A 20,042-nucleotide genomic window follows, 5' to 3' on the forward strand; every position below is an offset into this window, starting at 1 on the left:
CCAGTCTCAGACACTCAATAATTACCTAGCTCTGTGGCCTTGGGCAAGCCACTTAACCCCATTGCCTTGCCAAAAAAAGTCTTTCTAAATGTCTAAGCCCACTTTCCCGCCTTAGGCCAGCCTAGCAACTGTGAATAAATCTTTCTTTGCCAATTAAACATCCTAGTTGACCTGAAATTTATCACTTTGAACATGAATTCTAAACAACCAGGTTTATGTGTCGAGTGAAAAAAAAAAGATTTGATTGAATAATATTTAGTTACTTTTTTCTTAAAAGTTAAACACTTTACCCAGTATCCTGACTATTCCCAGGACATCTCATAAAAGCTATTATTTATTTTGTTAAATATAATCAATCACCATCATACTAATAATACAGGTATATCATTTTTATAGCCTATAAAGTGGATTATATTACAAAATCTCCCTTGCAGCTCATAACAACCTTGAAGGGTGGTACTAATGGGATTATCATCCCCATTTTACAGATGAGGAAACTTGACCTTGATCACCTAGCTAACAGCTAACAGACATAGGCTTTATATTTATGCTTCACTTCTGGCATCTCTACCCAGTAGGCTTGGAAACTAACAGACTATTGCCATTTTCCCCATTTCCTATAAAAGTGAAGATTAACTCTGAATTCTAATTAAAGCTGAACTTTTAGTGAAATAAGAGTAATGATTAGGCAAGTTTTTATTATACAATTCAATCCTGTTTTCAAAGGAAACAATGTTATTATGTTCAAGATAAAGTGCAAGGTGCTTTGGGAGCTAAAGAGATGAGCAATACATACTGTCTGGCAGTAAAATAAAGTAGTCGGATCTTTAACCTTCCTGTTAGTTCTTAAACATTTCACCAGTTTTTGATTCAGTAAAGGAGGGTTGGGGATGTGGAGCTAGATGGGAGATTCAATAGGGATTTGGGATGCTCAGGATTTAATTTGAAGTAAATTGGAAAACTCTTTACTCATGTTGGTCAGCTGATATTACGTATTTACTATGTGCTAACTTCTGGGAATAAAAAGAAAGACCAGAACCCAGTTCTTTCCCTCAAGTAGTTCATAGTCTAATGAGAAAGACTGTAGGCACACATTATACACATAAGAAGACATATACAAATAAACTGTAATGTAATTTCTAAGAGTGGAACCTGCCTTTGGGGAAACTGAAAACTACTTCTTGCAAGAAGGTGGGATATAAATTGTGTGGAAGGAAATCAAGGCACAGGGAGAACATCCCCTTTACAAATTTTGGAGGTTCTTGTCAGGGAAAAGAATTTGACAGCATCAAAAGCTATCTTGTGTTTAAAATGAGTCACAGGGGAGTGGGGTAGCTCTTAAACATCTTCTAGTAAACTCTATGAGAAAAGAAATGGTGTTTTCTCCATCTGACTGGTGGAGAGGCATAGCTAGTTAAAGTTAATTAGTCAGGTAATGAAGATTTTGTGAATCAATATGAATTACCTTCAACCCATACAACCCTGTACTTAGATTCCCCAAGGTGAAGAATCTAGCTGTTCAGTGCTTCCTATTCCTATTAAAAAGTTAAGTAAAAGAAGTTCAGGTTTTGGGGTCAATCAAGGACTGTCAAATAAAGCAGGATTCAACTTGCAAATCATATAGGTCACAGAACTGAACAAGAAAATCCTCAGAAGAATAGGTCAATGGCGCTGATAATATGAAATAAGGATTGAGATGCACTTTGAGCAATTGTAGCCTAACCAAGCAGTTCACGCATAGTGGTTTTCATTAAAAAGTTGCCATTTATCTTATCATGGCAAGTTTATCTTACCATGAGCTGTCATTGAAAGGATAGGGAAATATTGTGACTTATTGTAGTAAGGAAGATATCGAAAAAAGACAGATGGCAACTTCTTAATGACAACCTCTGTTCTCTAGGGCTTATTCATGTCTCCAGATTCATAAGCAGCAACTATCAATACTAACTCTGAGGATGATCTGAAGTGAGACATTAACAGAGAAAATGTTATATTGGTATTAAAAGAAGTAAGTTTCAAAAAGGCGATCTACATTCCCTTGGAATCAGTCATTCTTTTTTTAAAACTGGAAAAATATAATCTGTCACGCTCACCAAAATTCACATTTTTAATATTCCACTCAGTTGTTTATATAACTTTTTTCTCCTGCTGATTTTTTGAAGAGATAGATAATTTTTTTTAAAAGTCCTGAAGGAACAGACCAATGTTTTCAGTGATTAGAGAATTTAATGTCTTATAGCTATGCCTTAATTAAATTCCAAAATTTGGAATTGTACCGTAGCATTACTATTTTTCAAATTGCAAAGCAGATTGCCCACATGCTCCTGGACCCAGTTGTACAGAACAATAACACACAGTTCTCATACTTTGTACATAAGGAATGCTTCATAGGTTTTTAAGATCCATATCAGGAATCAATTTCAGAGATCATGCTGTCCAAATGCTTCCTTTCACAGGTAAAGAAACTAAAGCCCTGAGGGGCTAAATGAATTTGTCTCATCACAAGAGTAAAAGTTGCCAAACCAGGATTCAAGCCTACATCCTTCAGCAACAAATCCAGTTCCCTTTGACTGATACCATGCTTTTATCTTTGTTTTTATTAAAGTAATTGGGAAATTGGGAAATATGGGGCAATTCAATGGAATCTCTCATTCAGCTCCAACTCACACTCTACTTTGTTTACTGATCTCTCATAGTATTTCTAGATTCTGGCCTCTGGCCATAAATTGTCTTTTGACGTTCCTTTGATATTTCCTTGAAACTCAAATAAAATAATGTTAATAGAGTACCATGTTTGGGTTAGCATCATTGTTAAAATTTCATCTCACCAAAGAGATTGCAAGCTTCTTGAAGGATTACATCTTTTTTTGCATTAATTTAATGTTTTTTATCATTCAATAGTCATTTATTAAGCATCTACTGTATTCAATGAATTAAACACTAAAGGAAGTGAGGGCAGAGGAATTAGTTAGCCCACATTCTTAAGTATTTTACAATATGTTCTTTTAGAATTAACCTCATTACCCACAACATAGATCCTGGATATAATACAGATAATTGAATTTAATTAAATTATCTCTACTGACAATAGTCTCTGCTATGCCATTAAAAAGGTAAGACATTTACTCATTTGTTAAAAAAACAAACAAATAGTCTATTTCTTGTCTACTATGTTTAGAACTCTTCTAGGCATCTAGGGGTGATGCTAAGTTTAAATCACAAGGTCACTTCTTTCAAGGGATTCATATACTGTTAAGTGAATAACATCCAAACGTACTTCACAATGACATACAATTCATGCAAACAAGATGTTGATATTTTTATGATTGTTTTATTAGAAAAATATAGAACAAAGTGCTAAATGAGGCACTTACCTTTCTTGATTCTCAGTTTTCTCACCTATAAATGAGAGCACTAAACAGATCATATCTAAGGTCCCTTCCAGTTCTTAGCTTTTGTGATTTAATTTTAACTTAAAGATGCTAAAATACCCACACATTATATTTAAAGTATATTTCTCAATAATCCGCCAAGCTCTTGTAGTAATGATATAGCAGTTGGCTTTAGATATCTCTTTCACCACTCCTTTTAAAAAAGAAAAACTAGATAAGCCATGCTCATTGCCTTCCTCCTCAGCTCATTCTTTTTTTTTTTTGAATAACCTGAAAGTCATTCCCATTTAAATTGCCTTTCTCCCTTCAGTGCCTAGCTCTGAGCATTTTTCTTTATTTTCTCCATTTATCAGATGCTTAAAAACTCCATAGAATGAAGTTAACTAATTGTCCATTAGATACCATGGATCTTTCATCTATTTAAGGATGTCTCCTTGCTGCAGCTCCTCTCATTAGGCAGAGCTTTAAGCTTTGCTGTGCATACGCCAATGGTATCCTTGCGTCTGCAGCAATGGGCACTTAAGCTCCAGGAAGCCCTGTTTAGACGGGGGAATTTTAATAGAGCAGTCCAGATCCAACCTCTTACTCTTGTCTAAGTACCTGCTGTTGATGATCACTTTGCTCCCTGCTGCTCTAAGTGGAGTCATTAAGAGGGAGTGCAACTTTAAGCAAGACTGGGAGAGGGTGAGCACTTCTCTGTTTGATGGAAGGTCAGCTTCTACTACAGCTTCCACACTTATTTTTTTCTTCTCATCCCCATTCATTTCCTCATGCTGAGGGTGTAAGAGTCTTTTGAGGTTATGGAGTCCATAACCCTGCTGACTGCAAAACTGCTGGAAGAAATGCATTTCTTTCCTTCATGGACACAGTTATAAGAAGAAAGTGCTGAGTAAAGAAGCTTCTGCTGCCATGAGTGGTTGGCAGGGAGGGTGAGGCTTCTTTTTTCTATTTTCAGTAGCCATCTAGGTCAGGTGACTATAGAGAAGAGAAAGGAAAACCACAATGAATTTTCAGCCAGAAATGTTTCCAACTTAGTATTCTACACTGACTTAAAACTGACCTTAGGATGTGGAATGAGAAAAGTCCTTTGAGATCATCTAGTTCAACCCACTCATTTTATAGATGAGGCCTAGAAAGAAGAATTGAGTTGTCCAAGATCATATAGGTGATTTGAACTCAATTAAAGTAAATTCAATTTGAATTTATTGAATGCCTATGAGGTAAGAACTATGGTACAAACTTTAGGGAACATCAAAACATATATAGGAGACTACGTGTGTGTGTGTGTGTGTGTGTGTGTGTGTGTGTGTGTGTGTATGTGTGTGATGTGTACACTATGGTGATATCCAGGATTCTATGAGCTTACAATATTTTACTTTATATAGATATATATTTTATATATATGAAACAATTAGATATTTATCAAATAAAAACATTATGACATCTATTGGATAAAAGCCTGGCATTTTCAGCTCTCCTGGATCTAACCCCAATTAAGCTTCCCAACTTTATTCACATTACCGCTTGTGACATATTTTGTGATGAAAGCAAACCAGTTTAGAGCTATTAACACTCCCCCCAACCCGTCTTTTCTTGTATTTGTCTCTCTCTCTCTCTCTCTCTCTCTCTCTCTCTCTCTCTCTCTCTCTCTCTCTCTCTCATTTTTCATGATTTTCTTATAGTTCCTCCTCATCTCCACCTATTGCTACCCTAAGTTTTCAAAGACCATTTGGGTGTTATCTATCCCCATGAATTATCCTCAGAAGACAAAAAGATACGCAATCAAATGTTTTGAACTATTTTGCCTGGCATCTGTACTGATTTGGATAATATTCTTATGTAAATCATACTTATTTATATACATCTCATATCCCTTCTATTAGTAATGATTTCCTTGGGGGGAAAAAAGAATATGTTGATTTTTCACACAGGAACTGTTCTTAAATGTCTGAAAGGGCAATAAAACTAAGTTCCTAATTACTTAATTGACAAAGTTCCCAAGAAAAGTAGCAAATATATATGTAGAACTGTAAGATTTGCAAATTCACATCTCTTATCTTATCTGAACCATACAATACCCCTCTAAGGGAAGTCCTCTTTTTATCCCTATTTTACAGAGAAAATAACTGAGCCCTACAAAGGTAAAATGACTTACATGACTAGTCAGCTTCTATGGAAGAATTAGAACTCAGCTCTTCCTGACATTAAGTCCACTGTGTCACTTAGCCACCACAAAGTAAGTAGGTATCAAATATTCGCACAAATGAATTAAATTAGCTATTATTAAATAATAAAAGGTAAGGGCAGTGAGCTCCCTTCCTAAAGGAAGGAGCATGAGCCTTGTCTTGGGGATTAATGGGGAAGGCTTCAAAGAAACAGTTGATAATGCAATGGGTCTTCAAGGAGGTTCAGATGGGAAAAAAAGAACCAAATTTCTTTTGAACTTCCCTTTAGACTCAAAATAGTTAGATCAAATCAACACAAGGGAAGAAGTCGCTTTTTTAAAAATCTGAAGCATATATATATATATATGTATATATATATATATATATATATAGTGTGTGTGTGTGTGTATAGACACATAGATACATCTACACACATATATGCATATACATGTTTATTTAAAAATTTGTGTGTATACATATTTGTATATATATTTTTTTCTGGACTTAAAGTCAGCATAGGCTGCATGTCCCTACTTCATTACCCATATAGCCCTGGTGCCCATGCATTTTATTAATCCCCATTTCTATTTTAGATTTATAAAATTATACCCTCCACTTTCAATAGCCTCAGGGTGCAAGTACCAATAAAATTCCCATTGATTAAAGTATTAAAATACATGAAAAGGAACAATAGCCAGCAGCAATAATGATTAAACACATAAGCATCAAACAAAATAAAATAAAACTGCATAAATATAACAGCCTTCTCCAATCTACTCCTTAACATGGAACAGACCAGCATATCTGTGCAATTATTTAAGTTTAATAAAGGAAGAAAACTGGTGCAACCCAATGGAAATAGAAGACAGATTGATCTAAGGGAACTTTCCATTTTGGTTAAATTCAGTGAACAAGCCAATTTATTTCTTTTGTTTCATCTTGACAAACTGGCTTTCAAAGATTGCCCAAGTCATTGGATACCCACAGTTCCTTTTCTTTTGAACCTTCTGTTAACTCAGTTTCTTCTTTTGACAATTGGGAATGATGATACCCATGCCCTCTACTTCCAAATTACTATTATCTGTCAGGGATGGCAAAGGGAGAAAGGGTCATTAAATGAAAAACACTTTAAAAAAGACATATTATGCAAATGTTATTTGTTTTAATAATGAGTTTTTACAGAAACCTCTTGGGAAGCTTTAATCCTTCCTTATAACTTCTTCTCATATAGGGAATCCATAGTCTCACAGACAGATTCTGTGGCCATACAAATCTTCATATTAAACAGAGAAAACATAGAAAAAATTGAAAGCCCCAATCATCTCACACTCAAAATGACCAGGCGAAATCTAATTGCTTAGTAAATGGTCTATAATTTTTGTGTAATACTGTACATTTCAAAACCTGTTAATAGTATTCTATGTCAAATGATCGGATCGTCTATCAACTATGACATGGCTTGTTTATTTTTATATATTTGAAGCTCTTTAGCTCAAATATGGAGATTAAATTTTGCAAACTGTATCAACACTTCAGAAGTTATGAGCATATATTTACACCCATACCAATATACACATGTAGTACATAATTTACTGAAAGCAATCCTTTTCTCCACATCCCAAGACCACAGCAAAGAAATGCATGACCCCTTTAAGGTCTCTCAGCCAGGATAATACATACATACATATATATATATATATATATATATATATATATATATATATATATATATCCAAAAACCAGTTCCTATGCAGGCCAATATTACCTGCAAATAGGGCAGTTTGCAATAGATTTCATCAATATATGAAAGTGTTCTTTGGATGGAATAAAGAACAATGCACTTGAAGTCAAAATACCTAGATTTTAGTTCTACTACCAGTGGGACTGGTCACAGTGCCTCAATCTCAGTTTCTATATCTGTAAAATCATCATAATAAAATATTCATCACTTATCTTATAGGGCTGTTGTTGGTGATGAGGTTCAAAAGAGTTAATAAATGTAAAGTGTTACTATTCATTGTAGTTTTCAGAGGAAATTGGTGTGCACTGCTTTAGAGGCAAAGTTGCCATGTATCTTTGTATTCAGGGCCTCTCATGTATTAGAAGGAAGATATTTAATTTGAAGAACATAAGGAAATACTGCCTGCCTCAGAATGATATTCCTCCTATCAACCTGCTAAGGTGTCTGAAATTCTACCATTAGAGATATTTTTTGTGGTTAAGACTTTGTCCCCTTAAGGGTTCTTTTAAAATGCTTATATTACTTTCAAAAGGAGACTTCATTACCACATTAGTATACATCGGCTCAGATCAATTTATCAGATGATCTCTCCTTAGAGAGCAAGGTTTTAGGGGAATGAGACATATAAGAGGAGGATGAAGGGGCAAGAAAATGCCTTGTGTCTAATGATAGAGTCTACATTCTATTGTTTATTTCCAGATTATCCTCTATATCTTGTTTAAATGTAGTTGTTTAAATGTTGACTCCCCCCATTAGACTAGATCCTTGAAAGTAGGAATTGTCTTTTATAATTCTTTTTTATCTTCAATGCATATATCACAGTGTTGTATATAGTAGGTTCTTAATAAAGGTTTTTGTGATTGACTGCCTTCAGTATGAGGTACTTCTTGGGAAATCATGTTGAGGTAGGGAGAGGGTTGTACAATTAAAACTATGCAGAGAAATGCCCAACTGGAGCCTGAAGAGATAAGTCAATGGAACACCCAAGTGGAATTCATGGATAGAACATGAAAGTTATGGGGGTAGTGGAGCACACTACAGGGGTGCTGAAAAAAAAACTAGTTCATCATTTCTCCTTGGCACAGCCTTAGGTGTCTGTACATCCAAACCTAAGATGTATATAATGAGCATCATTGCATCCAGGAAATGTCCTTAAACAGCTGAAAGAGCAGCAGAATCGAATGCACAATTAGTTAACTTCATTCTATTTGGGTTGTTAAGATGACTGGTTTGATCGACCATTTGCTAGGCAATCAATCGCTCAGCAAGCACAATCAGAGTGACAACAGCAGCATCTTGAAGTAGAAGCCTTCTTCAATTAAGACCACAGGGTCTGCGGAAAGATGAAGTGAGCAGAGTTCGGGTTCTAGGCCTCAGTCACTCTGTGGCTGTCTCTTACTGTCTTCCTTTAATCATCTCAAGGTCTCTTTTCTTCCTTGAGCTAATTTTCTTTCATTATAGTATGATCTTGTGAGAAGGGATATGAAGTTAGTCATTTACAATTTGGCAACTACAAATGTCACTCAGTGTCCTTACAAAGTTTCAGTGACACTGTAAACAATTATAAAATAAAGGCTTTATTGCCTATTAAAGTAATGGAGAGCAACATTGTACAAGTAAAAGAGTTATCTGGAGTCAAAGGACTTGGATTTCACTCTGTGTAACCCTGGGGAAAATACTTAACCTCTCTGAGCTCACTTTTCCCATCTGGAAAATATCGGGGGTAGGAACAAATGACCAATTCCAAATCTACAACCTTGTTCTACTTATATATTTATTTAATCAAACAAATGAGAAATACAAGCAATGTAAAGTGTCTTGAGAGGCAGCGTGGAATTGAAGAATAAGCATTTGGACAGTGGACATAGAAAACAGAACTCAGGTCCTGATTCTGGTAGTAAATAGTCTAAGTCTTAATTTTCTCTTCTCTAAAATGGGAGCAAGAACACTTGCCCCAAGGACTTACCTTTAAGGAAAGCAATTTGCTAACCATTTTGTACCATTGTGATATGTTTCTGATATATTTGACTTAAGTAAAAAGGAATTGCTCTTCCAATTTCTGAATTGTTGGATTATTCATTTCTAAATTTTGTCTGTTTAAAAAAATAGAAATAAAAAAGTCAGAAAGCAAGCAAGAAAGAATCCTCTCACTGAAATGGCTGCTGGTAAACAAATCCAAGAAACTTTGTTGGAGATTATGCATTTCTGACAGCCTAAATGTGATAAGTATATCAAGATTCAGTGTCCCTTTATTAGTTTCCCTGTACAAAAGAACACCACAGCTGCCAAACCTGAATCATTACCCTCATTTTTTCTGATATAATCAGTATGAAAATGGGGACTACCTGGATATTGCCTCAATACGAGCTATTCTAACTAAATAAGGCAAGATCAGAGCTATGGCATTACTGACTGATTAGGGGGTTGATTAATGCCTCTTCCTTATTTTCATTCTCTGGCTCCAGACAATGTATGTGCCACTGATCTGTTAGATCTAGCACCTGCCCTGGAATTAGGCCCTCTCTGAGAGGTTTGTCAGCACTTTGGAAGAACATAAAATTTCTAGTACTCTGAGGAAGACTAACTTCTGGCAGAAGCTTCCTTTTAATCCCATTTTCATGTTTCATGTCAACGATAGCCCAAAGGAAACACCCCAAAGCTGTGATATCAATTTGTTTCAATTCCATTTGAATCTGTGTGGAACACCCCTTCCAGGATGAACACTGGCTAAAGTGCTGTAGGCAATAGGTCCCAGTAGGCAGAGCTCTGAGCAATGGGCCGAGTAAGGAAAAAACAGTTTTCTGACTGACAGAGAAAGAAAACTTTCTAACAATAAGACCTGTCCAAAAATAAGTTGGGCTTCTCCTTCTGGAAATTACAAGATCACAGATTTAGGACTGGAAACTGTCTCAGAGTTCACCCATTGCAATTTTTTCATTTTATAATTGAGAAACCTGAAGGGTAAAGATGATTAATCAGTTATCCAAAACTTCATGGCTCAAAATGATGGAATATAAAACCAGGACCTCTGACCCTAGAACCAATGTGGATCTTACTATTCCATACTGATAGCTTGTCCCTTAACCGATGCTTTCAGAAGGAGAGAATGTTGCAAAGAGAAGTCTTGCTCCACACAGATTATGCCAGATCCTTGCTGGGGCCTCTGGCAGCTCTAGAATTCTACAATTCTAGGAAGGAAATAAAAAGAACTTAGATGCTCAAAGGACTAATAATGTCACTGAGAATACAATGTATATACACTTGGTATAATAATTGTTAGAAGAGATTGTTGAAGAGAGTCCAGTGTGAATCAGGGAACTTTATACTTAATGAAAGGCACAGGAAATGAATAGTATTTGCTAGAGAAGACATAGTATGTTATAGTGAAAGATTACTGGATTTGGAGACAAAGGAACTAGCTTTACTGATAACACCTGCATGACCTCGGGATATTCACTTTTCTTTCCCCTGTCTTAGATTCCTCACCTATAAAATTAAGGGATCAAACCAGATATCCTTTAAGGTCCTGTTAACCCTAAATTTATAATCCTATGGTCCCATCTTCTACAAGAAGTCTTCAACAATACATCTTAATTTTCGTGCCTGCCATCAGGAAATTGTTCTTATTTCTCCTGTGTACAGGTTTCTTAGTATATATTTGTTTGTATGTTTTCTCTGTCATTAGACTGTGACCTCCTTGAAGGTAAGGACTAGCTTTTTCTTATTTTTTATATCCCCCAGTACTTAGCACATTATGCACACAGTGGGCATTTAATAATTACATACTGAATGACCAATTGACGATCCTCTATACTTCAGTCAGTTACTGAGAATTGCATCAGCATACAAATGTGAAAACAACTATTGTTAAGAGTCTAGAGTACAAAGAGAATGATGTTTAGTGATGGGGCAGTTAACTAAGTTTAGAAAAATCTCAGTCTTTGCCCTATTGTACTATTATCTTGGAAAACAAATATAATATTCTTGATCTATTTATAGCAGACCCTGGCTTACTTTTGTATGACTTAAGTCCACCTATTCCAAAATTTGTAAACACAAAAACAGTTTATTTTTTTACAACAACCTTGTGAGATCAGTAATGTTGCTATTTGTCCTTAATTCGCAAAGAAAATCAACGATATCAGGAGGTTGATGTCCTGACATAAAGTGAATTGGATTTAATTGTGACAGAAGTGTGCAAAATCAGCCATATTGACTTCTCCAGAGTCACCAGAGTTCAATGACAAGACACAGGTCAAGAAAATTGGAAATGATCCTACATGCAGAGGGATATCTTGGTATTTCTAAGTTAAAGTTTTTCCCAGGTCTCAGTTTGTCTAAAGCAAAAGCCACTAAGTGTTTTAGAGATTTAAATCTAAGTGAGAAGAGAGGGAAACGATGACCTTTGCCTATTCATAAAAAGATCAATCTGGAGGGAGGAAGACTTTCATGATTTCTGACCCAAACTGAAATAATTGTAATTATTTACAATTCTTCTAAGCCATAATAATCCAAACAATGACCATATGAGACCTAGAGGTCTATATGTCCTATAGGATCTATATTATTGGTCCTATAGTGAGACTAGTCATAAACTGTGACATATTATTGATCTATGATTTAAGTTTAAGGCATAGTCAAGTAGCTGCATTTAAAACACAAAAGGCTTCATTAAAGCCTGATTTTCCATAATAAATGAAACTATATGAGACAAAAGAGTTAAATTTTCAGAATTTTCAAAAAAGTAGTACAATATCATGGAAAGTTGACTGGACATGAATTTCAGGTCTGACCCTGCAGCTTTCAGGCAGGGTGGCTTCAGGTAAACCATATAATGTATCTGCATTTATTCTATTTTTTTTTTTGCCAACCAAATGAGGTTAAGTGGCTTGCCCAAGGCCACACAGCTAGGTAATTATTAAGTGTCTGAGGCAGGATTTGAACTCAGGTACTCCTGACTACAGGGCTAGTGCTCTATCCACTGTGCCACCTAGCTGCCCTTGCATTTAATTTTATGATGACTAATATCACTTCTCATGTCAGTTTTGGAATGTCTGCAGGTTTCTGAGATCTGAAGAATTAAAATGAAGAAGTGACTGGTTACATCACCAGGAAATTCAGAAAGGAGATAAGCTACTGAAGATTAAATATGAAGCCAAAATTCAGAGAATGCCAATGAGTTGACATTTTGTGTGACTCTAATTATTTTGCTTAATCTTAGGCTGCTGGATGGTGAAGATTTTCAAACTTGGAACACTTCCTCCTGCCTTAGTCAACACATCCTTCTGTTCCATCTGAGGCTATGTAGCTTTGTCCTTTGGTGTCTAGCAATACAAATCCAATCTCTATTCCATAAGGTATCACTTCAAATACTTGAAAACAGCTATGATATTCCACTCCAAAGTAATTTCTTTTCCAAACTCAATATTCTTATTTTAACCAGTGCTCATATGGTATTGTCTAAAGACTTCCCTAACGTCATGCTATCTTATCAAAAGTCTTTCAGAAAATATTACTATTAGTGGTAGGTAATATACCCCACATATTATGTGTCTCTTACTATCACCTCCGTAGATCAGTTCATTAAGATTCTACTAATTTAACTAAGAACATATTCAATTTATTTTATCATTACAATATATTTTTACTTAAACAGTTTGCTAAAAACATAAACCCTTTTTTATATAAAGTTCACTCTAGACTATTTTTTGAACCCAAGGACAGCACTTTGCATTTATCTCCAATTAATGGCATCTTATTTAATTAATTTGTATTTCTAACCCATGAGCCTCTTTTCAGACTTTATGTTATATAAATTTATTAATTGTCATTTTAAAGTTCTCATAAACATGGCATTGTCTTCATCCAAATCACTTAAAAATGTGAAATAGAATGAAGAGAACAGAACTTTTTTTCCCCCAGGTTGATATTAATTCATCAAGGCTCATTGAACCTAATCATTCAACTCAATCTATTTAATCTTCTATGATATGGCCCCCCTTTTTCCATCTTTTCCAGAAGTCAATTTCAATTTTGTGTTCAAATGTCATTATAAAATCTGGGTAAATTATAACTAAGATAATTTAAAAAATAAACCTCACTCCCCTTGCAATGCCTTACTTCTCCACTAGTATTTATATAATGTTAAGACAAATAAAGAACGGTTTCCTATTAGGTGGACACTTCACGGCCAAAGTATGGGAGGGCATAGAAGCCAGTAGCACAAGAAGATGTGATTAAAGGTATTTTGGAGTATTGGTTTTACATCATGCAAATCTACTCTTGGGTTTTGGAATAGGAAAGAGGGGAGAAAATTTTGATTCTTTTATATATTATTAGACTTTTCACTTATTATCAAAGGGACTGTGGAAATTATAGGGAGGTGGAAGGATTTAAAAGGCATAGGCATTAGTCCTATTCTAATTTCTATATCATCTAAGTGATCTTGGACTAAACATTTCAGGTTTGTTGTGAATCTGAAGTGTTTGAGAAAATATTTGAACTCAAGAAGAGGAGACTTCCTCTTTATCTGGTACTTTATCCAATGTATCACATAACTGCTTTGTTTATGGCTTTGTCACTATATATTACCTACACACATAATTGATTTCTTCCAAATTTCTGTCATTTTAGGAAAGTAAATTTAAATGGGGCAAGTTTCTACAAAGCTATCAGTCTCACTCTCTCCTCCAGAGTTATCCAGGTCCAGTGGGAAGAAATAGATCAAAATAACTAGAGATGGCCCTGGATGCACTGGGAGAACTTGACCTTTTTAAGCTAAAGGCTATCCAATGTCTCAGTTTGTCTGAGTTGTTAAAGCTACATAAGAAACAAAGCAAAAGTGTTCTCTTCTACCTACTCAAAAAAAAAATCAAAATGGAGGGAAAACCTACCCTGGGTTTCTGGTCAAAACAGAAATGATTTCTATTTTCACTCACTTAGACTCAACAAAACCCAAGCAATGCTCAAATAAGACTTGGTTTGAAACCTATTATTGATCAATGAGGGAGAATCAGAGTGATTTGTTTAATAGACCTATTTGAATCTCTATGGCCTTATTAAATTCTGTTTTCCAGATTTGTATTTCAAGAATTTTCTTTTTCCTGTAAAGTCTTTCCCAGATTTCGGTTTGTCTGAAGCAGCATCCATTCATCAATTTAAGGTTAGGTAAAAAATAAAGCAAAAGAGGCCTCTTTGGCAAAAGAAGGAGAAAGGAGAAAGAAGAATAAAAAGAAAGAAAGAAGAAAGAAGAAGAAGAAGCATCAGAAGTCAGGATAAAGAAATTGAAGAAGGAAAGAAAAAAAGAAAGACAGGAAGGAAGGAAGGAGGGAGGAAGAAAGGAAGGAAAGAAAGAAAGAAAGAAAGAAAGAAAGAAAGAAAGAAAGAAAGAAGGAAGGAAGGAAGGAAGGAAGGAAGGAAGGAAGGAAGGAAGGAAGGAAGGAAAGAAAGAAAGAAAGAAAGAAAGAAAGAGGGGGAGAGAGAGAGACAGACAGAGAGACAGAGACAGAGACAGAGAGAAGGAAATGGAGGAGGAGAAGAAGAAGGAAGAAAGTAGAAAAGAAAAAAGAGTAAAAAGAAGTGGAGAAAGAAAAAAAAATCATTTACAAGAGAAATGCCGTAAGGGTTTCTGACATCCAGGGCCATCTCCAGTCCTCTTGGTTCATTCTTGTCCTTCATTATTGAAGAAGACCAAAACGGCAGCTCTTTGTTTGAGACAAATTGTGCTATGTACTACTGTGATTGATCAGACCAATATGAGCTCAGAATGCTCTACCATAGAGTAGGCACACATAGCCCATGTGAACATCTAGGATGTATTCTAAATTTATGGATGTCACGTTTCCTTTGAGATGCTTCAATTCTGCTCTTCTCATAGAGTGCTGCACCCTCACTGATGAGGGCACACCATGCTGGGTGCCCTGTGCCAGTGTCTCCCATGCTATACAATCAATTCTAAAGTTCTTCAATGAGACCCTCAGGGTGTCACAGTATAACTTCTTCTGACCCCCTTATGAGCACTTGTCTTGTGTGAGTTTGGCTGTGTATTCCTTGGAATTAACATTTTGGGTTTTCTTTCAGGAAATAATCAGAAAATTCTTTCAATTTCTATTTTTTCCTCTGACTCTAAGACATTTGAATAGTTGTCATTGATAATTTCTTGATATAACATCCCTAGGTTCTTTTTCTGATCTTCAGTTTCAGGTAGTCATATATTTCTCAAATTATTTCTCCTTTCCTTTGGGGAAAAATAGAATTCCATTTTTTCCTATGTTTTTTTCATTATTTGGATTTCTCTTAATGTCCTCAACTTAGTGTTCTAGCTCTTTTCCTTTTGACCAACTCTGTTTCAGTTTTTTTGCTTACTTTTTAATGCCTCTTTTCCAATTTTGCCAATTTTGCCTTTTTTAAGGTATTATTTTTAAAGCTATCCAATCCAACTCCACAGGAAGATCTGATGAATTCTTGATAAATATTTAATCATATATGTGTATATGTATATATATATATAATATTTAATCATATATATATATTAAATTTTCATGTTTTATTTTGTTGTTTTTTTCCAAACTGGCTAATATGGAAATATGCATTGTATACTTTCAAATGTATAATTAAAAACCATGTTTCTCATCTTCTCAGTTAGTGAGGGAGGGAGAGGGAGAAAATTCAGAATTCATTTGTAAATGAATATTAAAAAAGTTAAATATTTTTCTAAAAAATTAAAAAGCATGAAAATCACACTTGATATATTCATTTTAAATCCTAAGCTTCTATGAAGCAAAGATTACAGGTAGAGTTTCCTGTGTATAGAATATGGAAAAGTTTCACAAATTAATGTGTAATACATATTTTTTGATGATCTAGTTAATCCCATATAGTTATGATACTATTTTTATATAAGAAAGTTCCCTCAGTAGTATTTTTAATAACCCTTAAAGATATTTTTTTTTGCAAGACAATGGGGTTAAATGGTTTGCCCAAGGTCGCACAGCTAAGTAATTATTAAATTAATTATTGAATGCAATTATTAAAATAATTTTAAAATTTCAACCAATCATCAAATATCTGAGGCCAGATTTGAACTCAGTTTTTCCTGACTCCAGGGTCAGTGCTCTATCCATTGCATCTGCTAGTTGACCCTTAAAGGGTAATTCATTTTTAAAAAATAATTATATTCTTTTTTTACTTTTTTATTATCAATATGCACGTGTATATTTTTAAGTTCCCAAATTTCCTTCTACCCTCCCTTCCCTCCCCCCTTCACTCAACAGCAAATGGTCAGGTTAGCATTGTAGATACATATTTTGATAAACATGTTTATAGATCAGTAATTTTTGGTATGCGGAATTATGATTAAGGGAAAGAGAAACATAAAAGATAAGTTTTATAAAGTGTTATCTGATTTGGAAGAGATTTTTTTCTGTGTGTTTTATTTTATTTTGTTTTTCTTCCTCTGGTTGGTGACAATAAAGTCCATAGCTACTCTAATAAAGCTGTTCTAGCTCAGTGGACTGCTTCCATTAAGGTTGTTCATCTTACAGTGTTGCTGTTGATGTGTACATTATTCTCTTGGTTCTACTCCCTTCACTCAGCATCAGATCCCCCAAAACATTCCATGCTTCTCTAGATTCTGACAATTTATGGTTTCTTATAGAATAATAATATTCCATAGTATTCATGTACCATAACTTGTTTAGCCATTCCTGAATTGATGAGTATCCCCTTGATTTCCAACTCTTTACTACTACAAAAAAGCTGCTATGAATATGTTGTAACATGTAAGATTTTGGCCTTTTTAAAATAATTTCTTCTGGATATAGACCTAGAATTGAAATTGCTAGTTTAAAGGGTATGAACAATTTTATTGCTCTTTGGGCATAGTTTCATATTGCCCTCCAGAAAGGTTGGATCCATTCACAACTCCACCAACAATCCATCAGTGTCCCTATTCTCTGATAATCTCTTGAAAATTGATCATTTTCCCTTTTACTCATCTTGGCCATTCTGATAGATGTGAGCTGATACCTCGTTATTGTTTTAATTTGCATTTCTCTAAGCAATAATTATTTGGGGCAGTTTTTCAATATGGTTATATATAGCTTTAATTTGGTCATTTGAAAACTGTTCATATCCTTTGACCCTTTATCAGTTGGGGAATGACTTGTGACTTTATAATTTTGATAATGTTCACTATACATTTTAGAAATGAAACCTTTATCAGAATTCCTAGTTGGGGAGATTGTTTCTCAGCTTTCAGTTTTCCTCCTAATTTTGGCAGCATTGACTTCATTAATGCAAATACCTTTAAATTTATTATAGTCAAAAATCATTCATTTTGCAGTTTATAATGTTCTCTAAATATTCTTCATTGTTTTTGTGCCTTTTACCAAATGGTAATCTTTTCATAATTTTCTTGAGATGTTCTCATTTCTTTTCCCAATTTTCTATCTTTTGAACTTATTTGATTTTTGAAATTTCTTAAAATTCACTTTCTTAAATTCTTCTAGGAATTGTTGCATCCAATCTGAATTTTTCTTTTTTGACATTGCTTGTAGATGTTATCAAATTATTGCCTTCTTGTGTCTCGAATTTCTGTATCATCAGAGTAGTTTTTTATGAGAATTATTTTAACTGTTGCTCATTTTTTCCTACTTTTTTCCCCCAAAGTCTTTTGACTTCAAAATTTATGTTAGATTTGACCTTTAATCATCTTGTAAGGAGTGGAAGGGGAGGGTAGTTACTGTTCCAAACTTCAGGCTATTTCATCCTGCTATTTTCACAGCTAGTTCTGAGAGGCCAAAAACTTTCTGTGCTTCCAGAATGGTGTGATCTAGTGAGAGATATGGTTATTGTTCTTTTGGTCTCATTGTAGTCCTTACTCAGGGCTCTGCTCTCTTATAATCTAACCCTCCTCTCTTCTTTGAAACTAGTTGATATTCAATGTAGTTGACCAACAACTCTTCCTAAACCTAGTGCCCACATGGCCCTCTCTCACCTTCCAATTACTTTCCAATTTATTACTTTCTAATTTTCATACCTTCTCTGGTGTGAAACTCATGCTTTAGCAACTATTATAGCCATCTCCACAATTCCCAGCTGGTGTTGCCCTACCATCCTGCTGGACTCCCAACCAACCTCCATCCTTGTGCCACAGACTTCTTTTTCCTAACCTCCTAAGATGGTGTATAGTGGGAAAAAAAATAACTCACTCCAAACCCTTGTTGATTACATTGTTTCAGTATTTGGTTTCATGCATTATTTTAAGGTTTTTTAGAGGTGAATATTGTGAGTATTCAGCTAGAATGCTTACTTAACCATCTTGATTCTGCTTCTCATAATTTTCTTCACAGTAAAACAAATGAAGTTGATCCTAACAAAAACCAGTTCTCCCCAGTGATGTCCCTTCTCAGAGATTGAATCTTAAGTTTAGTGAATCATCAGGTTGAGCTAGAAGGGAATTCATGTTCTTAAACATTTGTAGGTGCTTATGTATTTAGATCACAGTATTATGGAGAGTATAATAGAAGAAATTAGTAAAGGTATATCATGACACAAAATTATGCATGAATGAGTGTATATGGCATTGTGATACTTCTCATGAAAATACTTTCCATGAAACCCAACCACTCCAGAAAGATATTGGATGAAAATATCATGTTTGAACTGAATTATTTTCCAATTTATGAATTGTTTTGATCTGTTCATTACCTGGGATTTTTTTTTGTCACTCTGACCAAAGTGCTGAAAAGAAATAATTGATATAGATCCTTTCCCTCCAATCAAAACTACAGGGGAATCTTGAGCCTATATAGCTCTGACATTTTCCCTTCTTCTACTGCTACTGTTACTCAAAGAAAACAGAGAGTCACAGGAGGTGAGGATGTCATTGTATGTGAAAAACAGAAGAAAAAGATATGAAGAAGAAAATGGAGGCACGATTTGAGGATCATTTAATTTTTCCCATTACTTCCATGCCTAAATTTGTTGTTTTTGTTCAGTCATTTAAGTTTTGTTTGACACTTCCTGACTCTATTTGGATTTTTCATGGCAAAGATCCTGGACTGGTTTGCCATTTGCTTTTCCAACTCATTTTTACAGATGAGGAAACTGAGACAAACTGAGGGTAAAGTGACTTGCCCCAAGGACACATAGCTATTTAAGTGTCTGAAACCAGATTCGAACTCAAGATGATGAGTCTTCCCGACTTCAAGCCTGCCACTCTATCCACTGTGCCACCTATGTCCTGAGATCTAATTAGGGACACAGAATATTTTAAAATATGTATTTTTGGAAGAATTATCCAGTTTTTCTAATTTCAGAATCCTTCCTATTCCATAAGGCTCAGTGTTTTGTCCAAGGGCCTTCTCTTCCTAAAATAAACCCAAAGTGTTGGCTTTCTCCTTTGAATTGTTCAATGACTACACTTACTACTCATCTGAGACAGTGTTTCTTATCCCTTGCATAGTACTTGATGTTCAACAATGTGCTTTATCTATGTATTGTGTATTATATTTTATTAGGGGAGAAACATCTGGTAAGGGTCCTAAGGGATGTGGAAAAGAATATTGCTAAGAAAGAGAAAACATGCAATTTTTCTTTTTTATTTCACTTTGGTGAAGGTCTACTCTCATAAGTAGGAAAAAATCCAAAACCTCTAGGCCTATTAGGTACTCAGTACATAACTGCTAGCTGATTATGACAAATGAGAGGAATTTTCATGGAACTCAGAAGTTATCAGATGAT

The sequence above is a fragment of the Macrotis lagotis genome, chromosome X, assembly GCF_037893015.1.
Source record: "Macrotis lagotis isolate mMagLag1 chromosome X, bilby.v1.9.chrom.fasta, whole genome shotgun sequence".
Classification (NCBI taxonomy): domain Eukaryota; kingdom Metazoa; phylum Chordata; class Mammalia; order Peramelemorphia; family Peramelidae; genus Macrotis; species Macrotis lagotis.